This window comes from Dromiciops gliroides, chromosome 4, assembly GCF_019393635.1.
Source record: "Dromiciops gliroides isolate mDroGli1 chromosome 4, mDroGli1.pri, whole genome shotgun sequence".
NCBI classification, from domain to species: Eukaryota; Metazoa; Chordata; class Mammalia; order Microbiotheria; family Microbiotheriidae; genus Dromiciops; species Dromiciops gliroides.
The window spans coordinates 320965428-320982810 of NC_057864.1; the positions used below are offsets into that span (position 1 = coordinate 320965428).

The window sequence follows — 17383 nt, forward strand, 5'->3', positions numbered from 1 at the left end:
CTTAGTGTAACAAACCAGCACCATACACTGTGGAAGTCTTTTCACATGTCCAGCTTTTATAAACTTTGCGCATTTTTACTGGGTGTGTGTTGAAACCTCTGAATTCTTTTGATTTTCCTTTGTCATATGATTAGTAATTTGGAACAATCTTTCATATGGTTCTTAATACTTTCTAGTTATTCTTTGGTAAGTTATTATTTATAATCTTTGTTTTTCTATCTATTAGGAAATAGCTTTTGGGCATACAAAGACATACATATACATACATATTTATATTAGTACCCTATATATTTCATATATCAGACCCTTATTAGACACAATTTATTCAAATATTTGTTCCAAACCAGTTTTCCTTAGCGTCACAGATTTTATTTGTGAAATAAATTTTCAATGTCAGGTAATAAAACTATTTCACTTTGTATTTTTTCTACTATTCCTCATTTATATTAAAATTCTACCCTTAACTTTAGTTGCAAAAGACAGAATAACACAGTTTCCTCCCATAAAAAGTACCTCATATTTACAATAACTTATACATTTGTAACTAATTGCAGAATATAGTATAAAATCTGTCTTAATATTGTTTGAGGGGTGATTAAGTTGCATGCCAGTTTTCCCATCAGTTCTTTCAAAAAACAGAGTTCTTCCTGAAGAAGCTAATGTTTTCAGCTTTAGTGATAAATTGACTCATTAAATCATAGTGTTACCCCTTCTTGATTTTTGAGGTTATCCCACTGTTCTACTTTACTATTTTAAACAGTTCTAAATATTTTGATGGCTTTTGCTTTATAACTTAGAGACTAAAAATCCTCTTTCCCACTTTATTCCTCCTTTTTTGCCATTATTCCCCTTGATATTCTATACTTCATTTCTTCTAAATAAATTTTGTTATGATTTTTTTGTCTAACTCAATAGTTACCCCTTGGTAGAATGATTGTTGTAGCATCAAATCTGTAAATTAATTTAGGTAATATTATCATTTTTATTCTACTGGAACATGATTTTAAATTCTCTTAATATTATTTGTCTGTTGATAGACTGCATCTGTGAAATTATAAGTGGACCATTCCTTTTGGAGTTGGGCAGTTATTTTCACTTGAACCATACAATGTTTCATTTTGTTGCCATGTGTCATAATCTAAAATTAAATTCTCAGAAAACTCTCTTATCATGCTAAGCTATCATGAGTATTTAATGATGCTTCAAGATGTTCTTATAAACTTTATGAGGGTGAGTGAGATGAGTTAAAAATCAAATCATGATGAGGTTAGGCAAGGTATAATAGGAAATGATGGAGCAAAGTCAATACTTGCATATTATTGGCACCATCATCCCAAACTGAAGAAAGAATTATTTGGCCAGAAATGGGGCAGATGTACAGATAATGAAAAGTCTGCCAGGCCTTTAAGCCCTCTGTCATAACAGGCCATAGTTCTAAGATAATAAGATGGCAAGAAGATATTGAATACAAAGGGGCACAGTAGAAATAGTGCTGGTTAGAGAGTCAAGAGACCAAGGTTTTAATCCTCCCTGTTCTTTCTAGAATTATAAGTCTGTAATTCTAGATCTCGTAAAATTATTCCTTTTATAATTTAAAATAAATATAAAGCTGGGTTTTATTCTAAAAACAATATAGAGTCAAGTGGTCTTAAATTATATATGATCAAGATTTATGGCTGCATCCAACATAAATTTGATACATAAATATAAATCTTTGGCTTTAATTTAGTCTAGAACTATATTTTTATAATGTTGACAATGCCCAACCAAAATGCCAATGTTCTTAACTTTTTCTGGGTCACCTGGTAATTGCAGGCTTTTTTTCATATAAGTTAATAATTGAAAGTGTTCTTTGTATGGAGTGGACTAAGAAATGAGCATAGGAAACCTTTCCTAAATGAATTAATTGGATTCTTTTTTCCTCCAGAGCAGATTAAGTCAAGTTATTGATACAATACTCAGTTGGTTCCATATTTATCCATATTAACTTTCCATACCCCTCTCCAGCGATAGAGGGAAAGGCCAAAATGGCAGGTAGAAATATATTATTAAATAATTCAAGCTTCTGATGATCACATTTAATATTTATAAGAGTTATAACACCAGTTAGACTGAGGAAGACACCTTAGGGATCTTTTTACAACATTTTATTTCACTGAAATTTTGAAAGACAATTATTTTCTAATATTAAATTTGTGTGTGTGTGTGTGTGTGTTTGGGGGGGGGCAACTTTCCCTATACCTCCAGACTTGAGCAGCTGAAGAAGATACTGCAAGAAGAAATCAGTCCGACCGCCAAAATTACATAGGAAAGTCTTAATGTCACTTATAATGTATACTGCATACTTTTATTAGCAGAAGGGATAAAAAAGTTTGCTAGAAACAAGAAAGTACTGCTAGTATTGAGGTCTTGACTATAGCTAGCTATGTGGTATTCCATATGCTTAGTTTCCTCATCTTTAAAATAAGTGGACTGGAATAAATGATGTTTAAAGTCTAATTCTGCTTCAATTTTAATAATATTTTAGATCAGGAATGAATCATAAGTACCCCAATTGGTCAATCATCAACACATATGAGTAAAATAAATATGTTAAACTATTATTGATGAAAAAGAATGTCAATGAAATATTTAAAAATACAAAAAAGAGCACAAGGAATTTAAAAAAAAGAGGATATAAGCAAGTTTTGTGAATTGGCTACTATTTTAAATTTAATTCACACTTTTAAAAAACAAACAAGATTTGTGTATTAGAAGTTCCTGGTTTCATATACAGTCATCCTATTTTTCTATTCTTTGTATATTGAAGTCCAAATGTTTGATTATATTTAATAACTAAAATAAAATTTAAAAATCATGAAAATATTTTAATTTTCTTACAAATGTCACTAATGGCTAAGTGGATGCTCAAGAATAAAGTAAATAAAGGGGCAGCTAGGTGGAGAAGTGGATGAAGCACCAGCCCTGGATTCAGGAGGACCTGAGTTCAAATCCAGCCTCAGACACTTGACACATACTAGCTGTGTGACCTTGGGCAAGTCCCTTAACCCTCATTTCCCTACCCCTCCCCCCAAAAAAAAAGTTCAGTCTTCATCATTGATATTGGGGCAGCAAAGTGGCACGATGGATAAAGCACTGGCCCTAGATTCAGGAGGACCTGAGTTCAAAACCAACCTCAGACACTCAACACTAGCTGTGCGACCCTGGGCGAGTCACTTAACCCTCATTGCACTACAAAAAAAGAATAAGTAAGTAAAATAGAGATTTATAATAATAATATTAACAAATGGTTTTACTGTGACTGCTCAAAGCAACTGATAAACTATCAAAAACAATACAAAATAATTAAATAATTTCCTGTGCTGTATAGTGGCTGACACTTGGTACCTTTTTTTTTACTTCCTATGTCAAAGGGATTATGCTTTCATTTCTTAACACGTTTCACAACTACTGAATGACTTAAAAGGCAAAATTCCTATATGTTGAGAGAAAACAAAATTTCAGGGATTGTAGAAGAAAAAATATGCAAGGATAGGACTATTATCATTAAGGAGTTTATATTCCTTTCCAATTTTGAGAAATACTGAGGACTACAGTGGTCTACAAGATAGGGCAAAGGAATTATCCAGTGTGGATTTTAATGTGAAATATAAGCCTACTTGTATAAAGCTTATAAAATCTTACCAGCTCTTCATTAAATACAGAAAATCTCATCTCCACTTTGTAGATTTTAAAGTCATTTTCAACAGATCCAATTTCCTGATCAATATCCTTCCATTTGTTATTACCCTCATGTGCCCTTTTAAAGTCATAGATAATTTTTCTTCCACCTTCTGACCCTTGTCTTCAATTTGGTGCTTGTAATAGATAAACTGAGAAGAGATGAGATCACCCTTTGTTTGTCTTTGTAATTTCATGGAGTTATATTTCATTTAAATAGCTTTGGCATCATTTCTTGGGGAATCCATTTGTCATTCTATGAAAGGAAAAATAAGACAGAAATCCCCTAAAGTCAAATTGGTGGGAGTTGCTGCAATCAAAAAATTTCCAGTTGTCTTTAAACAATTATGGTTTTATAGGACATTTCCTAGAAGAGGTGCCCTGATAATTGCTAGTATTCTACTTTGAAGTAGTGACTTTTGAAAACATAATGGATTTGTTTTAGACAGAAGACTATTTACATTCAGATTTACAGGAATAAACTTCAAGGTTGCTCAAAATAAGTGAATTCAATATTCTAATTTTTACTGGGACACCATGACAATAAAGACAATGCATTGATAATCTTGGCTCTACCAACCTCTAACAATATTTTCCAAATAACACAGGCATTGTTAAAGGCCAGTATGGAAACACAGAAACTGTTTTATTATTCACAAGCTGACTGCATGAGTATTAGAAGGGAAAAGATGAAGAATGTCTCATCTAACTGACAGGACTATTTAAGTTCTTTTATAAAAGGCACAGTAAAAAGCAAATGAAATACAATGAAACTGCTTTAGCCCTATCTCTTATCTTTCCATAGAATATTTCAGAATCATTAATAAATACATACACCGAGTAGTTTCCATTGAGCTTTGAAGGTCAAAATTTCAAATAAACTGTTAAAAACACCCCTACAGTGAACTGCCCTGAATTGCATTTGTAGTAGCAAAATGGTTTCACAGTTAATGCAAAATAAACTTGTTTATCTACTTCTTAGTTGTTTTTATTCTAATAATCTGCTCTTCCAAATTGTTTCTATGAATTGGAATCTTTTAAAATGAATATCTAATATACCATTGTCCCAGGCCTTTCACACTAACTAAGGGATTAGAGGTTTTCATTGATCAGTCAGATGATTCAGTAATATTTAGAGAAATAGGCATTTTATTTGGTACATTATGACTCACATAAATAAGGATGGCAACCCCTGCAAGCATGAGGAAGAGAAAAAGGCAAAGGGCAAATGATACATCCTAAACACCGTCCCTAGAGAGAGAAGGATGTGACCTGTTCACACCTGCTTGGGTCACAAGCTATATCTGGGAATATGGGCATCAGTTATGATAGCTTCAGTTCAAAACAGTCTTAAAGGAAGGGAATTGATGATCCTGGGAGAGGCATTTTTGAAACCTGGGTTCCAACATGACTGAATTTTTGAATGGGAAGGGGATCCAATACCCATCTACCTCATTCCATTTTCAAAAAAAAGAATTTTGTACTCTCATAAACCCAATATATGATAATGCAGTCTCTGCTTGAAAACCTCCAATAAAGGAGAATCTACTACCTTCCAAGGTAGCTAACTCCACTTTCAGATAGCTCTAATTGCCAGCAAAAAAGATTTCTTCCTATCAAGCCTAAATTTTCCATTTTCCTGTTTGTAACTCTTATTTCTCTTTTGAAATCTGGAGGGAAATAAAATTTAAAAATAAGTCTAATCCCTGTTCCATATGACAAACCTTAAAATAATGGATCTCAGATTTCATCTTATTAAATGAGATATTCATAAAATGTTTAGTACAGTCCCTAGTAGATACTCAGTAAATGCTTGTTCCCTCATTCCCCCACTCATTCTGAATTTTCTCTTATAATAAATATTTTAGTAATATATACATTTGTAGAAACTAAAGAATTAAAACTCAACAATGGAGACCCATAAAACACATATTCCATTAAATCTAGCACAGAACTAACAGAGAAATAACTACAGGAGGGAAAACTAGCTTAATCACTTTTCTCTAGCTAGTTATAGTGAGCAGTACTAGCAAATTCCTTCAGGTGATATTCAAATAACATGGACTCAGGGACCCTTGATAGGCTGTTGCCCTTGTGAGTATACATTTCATCTTATCAGGAGGTTCAGGGTTAATCCTGTTGCTGCTTTCTTGGTTTATTGAGTGATGTGTTTTTCCAAGATGTAAGGTATAACACAGTATGGGGAACTTCAAACTTGCAGTGCTTCCGAAGTGGTCTGATCCAGGGTAAAATTTGATTGCTGCCCCTTTGGTCTGATATCTGCAATTTCCTGACCTAGGTTTGGGTCTGAACAATAGCAGATTGCTGTCAGTGTCAGTGAGATGGGGATTTCTGCAGACAGAACTAGAGGCCTGTCAGCTTTTGGTCTGGAGCTTCTGCTCCGGTTATTCTTCTGTGAGCTTCAGAAGTGACTGTTGGCTGGAACTGATACCTTGCACACCATTTCTGCTTCTTTCTCATCTTGTTTCTTTCTTGATCCACTGCCTATAGTCAAAGATAGTTCAAGATGGAAGAGGTCCCCTTGTGTGCCTGTACTGAATATGTGACGTTGAACTGGACGACAAAGCTACCAGTTCTCACATTTGCCTGTTATTGCTCTAGTATGAGTCTGAGGGGGTGCCCCTATAGTTCAAGGACAACTTTTTGCTCCAGTTCACAAAATTTCTCAGGGTATATGTGCTCAGCATCAGTCCCTGTACTCAGTGTCCACAAACTTCTTGGTCTCCCTGTGGTGATCTGGGATAGAAAAATAACTCTGATTTTTTTAATGGATTTCCCTATACAGTTTTCATCTGATGCATTTTCTACAACTGTTTGGAAGTTTTTGCTTTGTTTTGCCTTTATTTTTGGAGATAAAATTCTTGTTTCACTGCTTTCTGCTACTCCTCTATCTTGGCTCCATGTAACCTTTTCAAAAAAGGAAATAAGGTTGATTCACATAACCTATTATTGAGAAAGCTATCTATGGAGGTTCTTTGCAACCACTACTTCTTTTTTTGCTATATATTCAGTACTATCTCTTTGATTTGGTAGAGAGCTTTCCCACAACTTGAAGTCAACCTCATTGATAAGTACATCACAGATGATATTCCCTTCCTGTTTTTGAAAATCAGCATTATATTTTCCCTTCTCAAGGCCTACTTTATATCCATCATTCCCTAACAACTACACATACCTATTTACTATCCTCTGAAATATTCTCCTTTAGTACTTTGGGGACAGTGTGTACCATATCTCACATGGTATTCCAAGTTTCAGGTAGCTAGGTGATACAATGCAAAAAAAGTATTGAACTTGTAGGCAGTGAGTTTAAATTCTGTCTCAGACATTTACTACATTTGTCGCTTTGAGCAAGATGTTTAACCTCACCCAGCCTTAGTTTCCCCACATGAAAATCACAATAATAATAACACCAACATCACGAGGTTATTATGAGAATCAACTGTAATAATATATGTAAAGTATTTTGTATACCTTACATACTAGATAAGCATTAGCAGATATCATCATCACCATCTTATTATTTTTCATCACTAATTTTAAAATGTAGATGTAGGGCCAGTTAGGTGGCACAGTGGATAAAGCACCAGCCCCAGATTCAGGCGGACCTAAGTGCAAGTCCAACATTGGACACTTGACACCAACTGTGTCACCCTGGGCAAGTCACTTAATCCTCGTTGCCCTGCAAAAAAAATGTAGGTGTAGGAAAGATGGATGTTGGTTTTCTGGAGATGCTTGGGATTCACAAATGAGGTTTTTCTTTTAAATCTTCTTGAAAATAATACAGCCTGCTCTCCTCCTCTTATGCAGCTCTAAGCTGTGCTATATTTTTTCATCTGTATTCTGCTCCTAAGATTCAGATTATTGTACAAATTATTTAAGACACATGATCATTTTGATATCTTTCATTTTTGTGAAAGCAACAGTCATGACTCTTTCCTTCTACTGACACTAAATTTACTCAGAACATTGGGGAAACCTGATTAAGCTGGTTTTCCCTCCTATAGTTAGTTCTCTGTTAGTTGTTTGCTAGATGTAATGGAATATATGTTTGATGGGTCTCACTTGTTGAGTTTTTTAAATGTATATATTACTAAAACCCACTTCAATGACTACACTATTTGGCATCTATATGTTCATTGAAGTCAATGTTTCAAGAATCCCTCAAGTCCACAATAGAACAGGATCAATTGCACTCGAGTGAAAGGATATTCTAATTGAAAATTAAAAACAAAAAACTCAACTAAGATTTGACAAACTATTACTTGATGACAGTCTAATTCATCTTCAGAAAAAAAGAAATTATGTATATAGTGAAGTAGGAGATATAGAAGTAGTTAGTGAATCTTCTGTGCAGTTTAGGCTTCTTAAAGTTGGCACAACAGTGAGAAAATCATTTAGAAAACAGCAACTAAACAACACTATGTATAAAACATATTTATTATGGGCAAAATTTAACAAAAACTGGAAGGTTAAAAATTTTGGGAAAAAGTATTTTACTATATAAGAATTGTAAAATATATTTTATCAATTAAGGCTATACCCCAAACCACTATCTTGATAAGTCCAAATTAACCTATAAATCTGGGAATCTACACTGGACAGTGTAAAATTTTTTAAAAAATCTTTTGGTATGTTTCACCACAATTGGGCCTAGAAATATTGTACCCAGTGAGGGAATGGTAAAGTCTGATAAATATAGGTTGTACTGGGGGCGGAGTCAAGATGGCGGAGAGGAAGCAGCAAGCTGCCTGACCTCTCCTTCTGTTCCCTCAAAAAGAACATTAAATCAAGCCTCTGGACAGATTCTGAAACTACAGAACCTGCAAAGAGACAGAGAGACACAGTCTTCCAACCAGAGATAATTTAGAAGACTTCAGGAAAAGGTTGGTCTGACTTGGGCAAAAGGGAGGCCCAACACAGGGCAGCAGCCAAGCGCCGAGGGGGTTGGGGCAAATGAGCAGGAGCTGCAAGCCACAGCCAAACAACTGAGGCCCTTGGAACCTGGCTCAAAAATCTGGTGGCCAGGAAGGACAGTGGAAAAACCTACCTGCACAGGCCCGGGAGGGCAGGTTGCCAGCTGTAGGGCCACGAATGGGACAGCCAGGTTCAGGCGCCTGGCTGAGGGCCCTCAGACAGGAAGTGCAGGGGGGCGAACTGCATACACTATAAACGCCTCAGAGTAAAAAGCCAGTCACACAGCACCTATACCCCTGCAGAAGAAGCCCAAAACAGGGACCCTGGTGCCCCCAGAGCAGACCTCAACTTAAAAAAAAAATAAATAAGCTGCAATAATGAGTAAGAAGCAACAAAGAGCCCTCTCCACTGAGAGCTTCTGTATCAATAGGGAAGAAGCCAACGCAAACTCGGATGAAGCCAATACCCTCAAATTTCCTACATGTGAAGCCTCACAAGGGAAAGTGAATTGGTCTCAAGAACAAAAAGCCTTCCTGGAAGAGCTCAAAAATGATTTTAAATGTCAATTGAGAAAGGTAGAAGGAAAAATGGGGAGAGAAATGAAAGCAAAACAAGAAAACTATGAAAAAAGAATCAGCAGTTTGGAAAAGGAAGCACAAAAATTGACTGGCCAAATGGGAAAAAAAGTGCATAATCTCACTGAAGAAAACAATGCCTTAAAAATTAAAATTGGACAGTTGGAAGATAAGGAATCCATGAGACACCAGGAATCAGTGAAGCTGAATCAAAAGAATGAGAAAATAGAAGAAAATGTGAAATACCTCATTGGAAAGACAACTGATCTGGAAAACAGATCCAGGAGAGACAATTTGAGAATCATTGGACTGCCTGAAAGCCATGACCAAAAAAGAATCCAGACACCATATTCCAGAAAATTATTAAGGAAAACTGCCCTGATATCATAGAATCAGAGGATAAAATCATCATTGAAAGAATCCACCAATTACCTCCTGAAAGAGACCCCAAAAGGAAAACTCCAAGGAATATTGTAGCCAAATTTCAGAATTATCAGGTGAAGGAGAAAATACTCCAAGCAGCCAGAAAGAACCAATTTAAATATCATGGAGTCACAGTCAGGATTGCTCAGGATCTGGCAGCTTCAACATTAAAGGACCGCAAGGCTTGGAATATGATATTCTGGAAGGCAAAGGAGCTTGGATTGCAGCCAAGAATCTATTACCCAGCAAAACTGAACATTCTCTTTCAGGGGAAAAGATGGACATTTAATGACATTGGCGACTTTCAATCTTTCCTGATGAAAAGACCAGAACTGAATAGAAAATTCGATCTTAACATACAAGACTCAAGAGAAGTTTAAAGATGTAAACAGAGGGAAAAAAAAAAGTTTACTCAATTAGATTAAACTGTTTATATCCCTACATGGGAAGATAATACTCATAACTCTTAAGAATTGTAAATGTATTTGGGCAGAGAGAAGGACATTACACAGAGGGTATAAATATAAATTGTCTTTGATGTGATGAGGGAGTCTATGGGGAGGAGAGGAAAGGAGAGGTGGAATGCGATGAATTATATCATATGAACAGGTGAAAAAAAAAACTATTACAATAGAGGGAAAGAAAGGAGGGGTGAACATTATTTCAACCTTACCCTCATTAGATTTGATTCAAAGAGGGAATAACATACACATTCATTGGGATAAAGAAACTTAGCTCATTCTTTAGGGAAGCAAAAGTGGAAGGGAAAGGGGGGGACTGATAGAAGGGAGGACAAAAGCAAGGGAGAAAAGTGTAAAGAAAAGAGAAGGGGATAAAAAAAGGGAGGGCAGATTGGGGGAGGCAGGGGTAAGAAGTAAAGTGTCGGTGAGGCGGAATAGGGTGAAGGAAGGGGGGGAAAGTACAAAGGGGGTAAATAGGATGGAGGGGAATAGACAGTCAGTTATAATAACTGAATGTGAATGGGACAAACTCTGCTATAAAACGGAAGCGAATTGCAGAGTGGATTAAAAACCAGAATCCTACAATATGCTGTTTACAAGAAACACATTTGAAGCAGAGAGATACACACAGAGTAAAGGTAAAAGGCTGGAGCAAAATATATTATGATTCAGCTAAAGTAAAAAAAGCAGGGGTATCAATCCTTATCTCAGACAAAGCGCAGGCAAAAATAGATCTCATTAAAAGAGATAAGGAAGGAAATTATATCTTGCTAAAAGGTATTATAGATAATGAAGTAATATCAATATTAAATATGTATGTGCCAAGTGGTATAGCATCCAAGTTATTAGAGGATAAGTTAAATGAGTTATAAGAGGAAATAGACAGTAATACTGTACTAGTAGGGGATCTGAATCTTCCCCTCTCAGAATTAAATAAATCTAGCCAAAAAATAAGTAAGGAAGAAGTGAAAGAGGTGAATAGATTACTAGAAAACTTAGACGTGATAGATTTCTGGAGAAAATTGAATGGGGATAGAATGGAATATACCTTTTTCACAGCAGTACATAGCACATTTTCAAAAATTGACCATGTATTAGGGCACAAAAACATCATAGTCATATGTAGAAATGCAGAAATAGTAAATGCATACTTCTCAGATCATGACACAATAAAAATTACATGTAAGAAAGAGCCAGGGAAAAGTAGAATGAAAATCAATTGGCAATTAAATAATTTCATTCTAAAGAATGAATGGGACAAACAAGAAATCATAGAAACAATCAATAACTTTATCCAAGAGAATGACAATAATGAGACAACATACCAAAATCTATGGGATGCAGCCAAAGCAGTGCTTAGGGGAAAATTTATAGCTCTAAATGTTTACATGAATAAAAAAGAGAAAGAGAAGATTAATGAATTGGACATACAACTTAAAAAGCTAGAAAAAGAACAAATTAGAAATCCCCTATTAGATACTTAACTAGAGATCCTGAAAATTAAAGGAGAAATTAATAAGATTGAAAGTAAAGAAAGCATAGAATTAATCAATAAAACTAAGAGCTGTTTTTATGGAAAAATGAATAAAATACATGAAATATTGGTTAATTTGATTTAAAAAACGAAAGAAGAAAACCAAATTACCAGTATCAAAAATAAAAAAGGTGATGTTACCACCAATGAAGTGGAAATTAAATCAATAATTAGGAATTATTTTGCCCAACCGTATGCCAATAAATTTAAACATCTAAATGAAATGGATGAATATTTACAAAAATACAAACTGCCCAGGTTAACTGAAGAGCAAATAGAATTCTTAAATAAACCCACATTAGAAAAAGAAATTGAACAAGCCATTAATGAACTCCCTAAGAAAATATCCCCAGGGCCAGATGGGTTTATGGGTGAATTTTACCAAACATTTAAAGAAAAATTAATTCCAATATTATACAAATTATTTAGAAAAATAGGGGAAGGGGCAGCTAGGTGGCGCAGTGGATAGAGCACCGGCCCTGGAGTCAGGAGTACCTGAGTTCAAATCCGGCCTCAGACACTTAACACTTACTAGCTGTGTGACCCTGGGCAAGTCACTTAACCCCAATTGCCTCACTAAAAAAAAAAAAAAAAAAAAAGAAAAAAAAAAGAAAAATAGGGGAACAAGGAGTTCTACCAAATTCATTTTATGACACAAATATGGTGGTAATACCAAAACCAGGCAAAGCAAAAACAGAGAAAGAAAATTATAGATCAATTTCTCTAATGAATATTGATGCTAAAATCTTAAATAAGATATTAGCAAGGAGATTACAGCAATTGATCACCAGGATAATACACTATGACCAGGTGGGATTTATACCAGGAATGTAGGGCTGATTCAACATTAGGAATACTATTAACATAATCAACCACATCAATAAGAAAACCAACAAAAATCATATGATTATCTCAATAGATGCAGAGAAAGCTTTTGACAAAATACAACATCCATTCCTAATAAAAACACTAGAGAGTTTAGGAATAGGTGGAGCTTTCATTAAAATAATAAACAGTATCTACTTAAAGCTATCAGCAAGTATTATATGCAATGGAGATAAATTAGAGGCCTTCCCAATAAGATCAGGGGTGAAACAGGGATGTCCATTATCACCCCTATTATTTAATATTGTCCTAGAAATGTTAGCTTTAGCAATCAGAGAAGAGAAAGGAATTAAAGGAATTAGAATAGGCAAGGAGGAAACAAAACTATCACTCTTTGCAGATGATATGATGATATACTTAAAGAATACTAGAGCATCAACTCAAAAATTACTTGAAAAAATGAACAACTTTAGCAAAGTAGCAGGATATAAAATAAATCCACATAAATCATCAGCATTTCTATATATGACCAACAAAGTCCAGCAGCAAGAGATAGAAAGAGAAATTGCATTTAAAGTAACACTAGATAATATAAAATACTTGGGAGTCTACTTGCCAAGAGAAACCCAGGAACTCTATGAACACAACTACCAAAAACTCTTCACAAATCAAACCCGATCTAAATACTTGGAAAGATATCAATTGCTCATGGATAGGTAGAGCTAATATAGTAAAAATGACAATACTACCTAAATTAATTTACTTATTCAGTGCCATACCAACCAGACTACCTAAAAATTATTTTATAGAGCTAGAAAAAATAATAATAAAATTCCTCTGGAAAAACAAAAAGTCAAGAATGTCAAGGGAAATAATGAAAAAAAAATTCACAGGAAGGTGGGTTAACGGTACCAAGCCTGGAGCTTTACTATAAAGCGGCGGTCATCAAAAATATCTGGTACTGGCTAAGAAATAGAGTGGTAGATCAATGGAATAGGCTAGGCTCAGGAGACACAGTAGTAAATGACACTGGTAATGTAGTGTTTGATAAACCCAAAGACTCCAGCTTCTGGGATAGGAACTGAGTATTTGACAAAAACTGCTGGGAAAACTGAAAGATAGTATGGCAGAAATTAGGCATAGACCAACATCTGACACCTTATACTAAAATAATGTCAAAATGGATACATGATTTAGACATAAGAGGTGATACAATAGGTAAATTAGGAGAGAAAGGAATAGTCTACCTATCAGATCTTTGGAAAGGAAAACAATTTATGACCTAAAAGAGATAGAGTATATTATAAAATGCAAAATGGATGATTTTGATTACATTAAATTTAAAAATTTTTATACAACCAGAAACAATGCATCCAAAATTAGAAGGAAGGCAGAAAGCTGGGAAACAAATTTTATGGCCAGTACTTCTGAAAAAGGCCTCATTTCTAAAATATATAGGTAACTAAATCAAATTTATAATAATCCAAGTCATTCCCCAATTGAGAAATGGTCAAAGGATATGAACAGGCAGTTTTCTGATGAAGAAACCAAAGCTATCTATTCCCATATGAAAAAATGCTCTAAATCTCTAATGATTAGAGGGATGCAAATTAAAACAACTCTGAGGTACCACCTGACATCTATCAGATTGGCTAAAATGAAAAAAAGGAAAATAATAAATGTTGGAGAAGCCGTGGAAAAATTGGAACACTAATGCATTGTTTATGGAGCTGTGAACTGATCCAACCATTCTGGACAGCAATTAGGAATTATGCCCAAAGGGCAATAAAGCTGTGCATATCCTTTGACCCAGAAATACCACTTTTGGCTCTTTTGCCCAAAGAAATCATGGAAAGGGACCCACATGTACAAAAATATTTATAGCTGCCCTTTATGTGGTGGCAAGTAATTAGAAGTTGAAGGGATGCCCATCAATTGGGGAATGACTGGACAAGTTTTGGTATATGAATACATTGGAATACTATTGTGCTGTAAGAAACGATGAGCAAGAGGAGTTCAGTGATAGCTGGAGCGACTTGCGTGGGCTGATGATGAGTGAGATGAGCAGAACCAGAAGAACATTGTACACAATATCATCAACATTGAGTGTTGATCTACTGTTATGGACTATATTCTTCTCACCAATGCAATGGTACAGAAGATTTCCAGGGAACTCATGATGGGAGAGGATCTAATAATCCAGGAAAAAAAAAAAAAAGAACTGTGCACTATAGATGCTGAATGACCCATACTATTTCTTTTGTTTTTGGTGCTGATATTTTTCTATCTTGAGGTTTTTTGTCATTGCTCTGATTTTTCTCTTATAACATGACTAATGCAGAAATATGTTTAATGTTATTATATATATATATATATATCAGATTACCTGCTGTCTAGGGGAGGGGGGGAGGGAGGGGAGGGAGGGAGAAAATCTGAAATTAGAAAGCTTGTATAAACAAAAGTTGAGAACTATCTTTGCATGTAATGGGAAAAAAATAAAATATTTTTAAATTTTTAAAAAATATATAGGTTGTACTTAGAAGGTGATTTGTTCCTGATTTATAGAAATTCCTAAAAGAAGCAATACTTTATAATCTTCTACAATATCATCATAAAATGTGAGGAAATTTTTACATTAATGGAGATAAGACATTATTTAATAGCATGGAAATTCAACTAATTTCAACTCCATTGAAAACCTCTGTAATATAATCAAGTCTAGAGTTGGAAAAATAGACTTTTCCCAAAAGAAAGGTTTTCTATCCAATAGGATATGTGGTTTCGTGATGAAGAATTAAAGAATATATGTGTAACTCTTGTGAACTGAATGCTAAGTCACATAAAACAAGTGATTGCATGAGGACATCTATATAGGTCATATTGCATGTTAAAAATTTGCATAGATATAAAAATTTTGGTAGGTTTATTGTAAATAAATACATCTAAATATTTTATATTTCCTTAAATCATTCACATGCCACTCTACATATTATTGGAGAAATACTGAGGTATTCAATGAAATGCATGTTAAAACCTGGACAAATACTTTCATCTCACCACAATATAACTACAAAAATATGAGTCTTGTCCTTGAATAACTTATGTAAAACTACAGCATGCCTTATTCTATTTAGATGAGAACTTCCATATTTATAAAAAAATGCTTCATACCATGCCATTCTTTTCATTTTCTGTAAATTTAAAAAAAAATTCTGAGTTGTTAAGTGGATTTTCTATGCATCCTCATCAGTTTCTTCACACATGTTCCAATTTTTTCTTCTCTCCATATTTGTTTCTTATTCTTTCTTGGTTATTTCATTTTGGTTTCCAATTGTTCCTAGACTGTCTTCTCCTCTAGAATTTTAGAATATAAAATCATACTTAACCTTCCTCTGAACCCAAAGAAATCAGATCTTCTCTAATAGGTCATATGTCACACTATATTCACCTGAGATTGTGCCTTCCTCATAGTTCAATGTAGGATTGCCTTGATCTTTAAACCCAAAGTCAGGTATCTTTGTCTCCTAAGCTAGGAAAGGCAGTTCCTACAGGAGGGTCAATGTCTCTAGAGAATGCATAAGATTGCTTCCCATCTCTAGTTTGAGAAACAGGTAGATGTCATGAATTGACCGGGAGAAAGTTTCCAGTGAGAACGAAAAAAAATATGAAGTACAATTCAGGAGGTGAAAAGGGTATATCTAAAACAAAGTTGGCCTATTTCAAAAAGAAAACAAGCAAAACTAAGGACCAAATAAACAGAATTTTTTTGTTTGTTTTGTTGCTTAAGATTTTAATCTATAAATAGTGATAACCAGAGCTTTGACCAATGAAGCATTTCTAGTACATTTTATTAAAAGTAAACTTTGTGACATTCTCACCCTCCCATTTCTCTTTCCCCCCTTCCCCTCCCCTCTCCCCCACCCTCACTGTTTCTCCTGCCTTGGTCACGTCCACAGCTTTCTCTGAATGGCTTAGCTGCTGCTGCTGCCACCCCTGGGAGCAACTTCTCCCTCTCTCTCCCCAGCCCTGGCCTGGTAGCTGGTGTAAAGATGAGTAGCTTGGAGAAGTATCATGGATCTCATGGTTCTGTGGGCTTCGTGGCAATGAATTCTTCTGTGAGGTAGATGAACGCTATATCCAAGATAAATTCAACTTCCCAGGGCTCAATGAACAGGTGCCCCACTATAGGTAGGCACTAGACATGATCCTCGACTTGGACCCTAATGAGGAGTTGGAGGACAACCCCAACCAGAGTGACCTGATCCAGCAGGCAGCTGAGATGCTGTATGGACTGATTCATGCCTGCTACATCCTCACAAACTGTGGTATCGCCCAGATGTTGGAAAAATACCAGCAGGGAGACTTTGGCTATTGTCCCCGTGTATAATGTGAAAACCAGCCCATGTTGCCCATTGGACTGTCAGACATACCAGGTGAGGCCATGGTGAAGGTGTACTGCCCCAATTGCATAGATGTTTTCAGCCCCAAGTCGACCAGGCACCACCACACAGATGGTGCTTACTTTGGTACTGGCTTTCCCCACATGCTCTTCATGGTGCATCCTGAGTACAGGCCCAAATGGCCTGCCAACCAATTTGTGCCCAGGCTGTATGGCTTCAAAATCTACCCTATGGCCTATCAATTGCAGCTTCAGGGAGCCATCAACTTCAAGAGCCTGGTCAAGACCATCCACTAACTTGTCTCCTCTCCTCCCTCCCAACACATCAGACTGTGACACCATTCCCTTCCCCTCTCCCCCCAGTACACACACACACACACACACACACACACACATACACACACACACACACACACACCCCTTTCAAGAACCCCTAATGGTTTTTAGTTTAAATTAAGAAGTCATTATTGTGGTGGTATGTATGAAGTAAAGTGGAGGAAAAAGCAAA

General features: G+C 35.4%; 1 pseudogene; it reads left to right on the forward strand.

The window, feature by feature from the left end:
- The window catches only part of LOC122755082, a 98066-nt pseudogene extending 80894 nt beyond the window's left edge, over positions 1-17172 (forward strand).
- Positions 17173-17383: the final 211 nt, after the last annotated feature.